Below are 1,784 nucleotides of genomic sequence, written 5' to 3'. Positions count from 1 at the left end.
CGTAGCCTCACCTAGTAATTCATTCATCTTATTTTGACTCTTATTTTCCCCAGGAGGGGATGGTAAAGATTTTAAAGTTAGTCTTAGGGGTAGCCTATGGCAATATTAGAACACTTTTCACATGATTCATGTTCCATAGATATGAAAGTAATTGATACAATTTCCACAGAGGTGGGAAAGCTCATATGCCACACTCTTACAATGGGTAATACCCATTTAACTCATGGGAGACTTAGTTTGGTATTTAATCCAAAAGGTGCTCAAAACCTAAAGAAGATACCTGAAACTAATATAAAATAATATTAAATGTATGCTGTGATTGAAATTTTTAAGTTAAAAAATCCTAAATAACTTATATAATGTTTTCTTATACTTTTCTCATTTATCTTCACTTTTTTACTGTCTTCTTTAAAGGCCTCCTTTGAGAAGATTTTTTTCCTGCCTAGAGCAGGGATCCCCAACCACTGGGCTGCAAGAAAAGCTCACCTGAGCTCTGTCTCCTGACACTAACCCCACTATCTTCCACAAAACTTGTCCATAGTGCCAGAAAGTTTGGGGACTGCTGGCCTAGAAGACCTCTACTGACAATTTTTATTTATTTTTTATTTTCAAAATTATGTGATAAATTCATGAAGAAAAGTACCCACTTTTCTTTTTCTTATATTTCTTCTATCTTTTGTTTTGTAGTGTTCATACTTTGGTAAATTGGAGCTCTACTGTTTTCCTGAATAAAGAACATTTTTCTCATAAGTACTATCCCTTCTCCATGCAGTAAGTTAAATAAAGTATGTTCCATCTTATCCTCTTATCCCTAAGGTCTCTGCCAGTAAGGAACTTCCTGGGCACTGACTTCCCTCCTGAAAACATGCGAACAGCTCAGAATGCACATTCTCTAGGGAAAGTCAAAAAAGGCCTGGGAGCAGGGTAAGAGTGCTACATACTCTAAAGGAATGCAAAAAATACAGATGTTAAAAGTGACAGCACACAACTCACACTTGCTTATGCAAGAAAAAGTAACATATTGACTCACATACCTGGGAAGGATGCTGGGGACAGTATGTGGTATAAAAGGAACAGCTGAAGAGCCAGGGGCAGCAGTTGGGAACTGGAACTCAGAGGTCATTATCAATTCTTCCAAACAAATAATGTGTTTTTTCTACTTGACTTACTTTCCTCAAGAGAATCTGCCTCATTAATTAGCGAAAGTGGCTATGGGATTGTAGTTAGTCCTCCCCATACCGCCACTACAGAAGTTCTCTGTCCTGATGTTCATAAAAGTGGAAAGCTCTGGTCCCACTTTTAGGGCTGCCAGATTTAACAAGCAAAAATACAGGACACAAATTTAAAACTTAATTTGAGATAAACAACAAATATAAGGCTTCTATATAAGTCTACATCAGTATGAATATGTCCCACTCAATATTTGATAAGATTTCTACAGAAATGCAAATAATGCTATAACCTAGATCCCATTCATTTGTTTATCAAAAATTCAAATTTAAGTGTGAATCCTGTGTTTTACTAGCAACACTATGTGCTTGGGTCAAGCTCCCATCACAGAGCAATTACTGTTTCCAGGGAATGTGGGCACTACTCTTGATCATGACCCCTACCCCATCCAGTCATCATAAGGCTGAAGTCTGAGACCAGGACAGAGACAATAAGGGAAACAGCCAAAAACAATAACTACCCCACTTCATAAAAAAGATGGTTAAAGGTGGATGAAGATGGGCTAAGGTTAAATAAACCAAATATTTTCACAATTTGCTTAGGATTTGGCCTAA

This window comes from Phyllostomus discolor, chromosome 2 (genome assembly GCF_004126475.2).
Source record: "Phyllostomus discolor isolate MPI-MPIP mPhyDis1 chromosome 2, mPhyDis1.pri.v3, whole genome shotgun sequence".
NCBI lineage: Eukaryota > Metazoa > Chordata > Mammalia > Chiroptera > Phyllostomidae > Phyllostomus > Phyllostomus discolor.
This window is presented reverse-complemented; position numbering follows the sequence as displayed.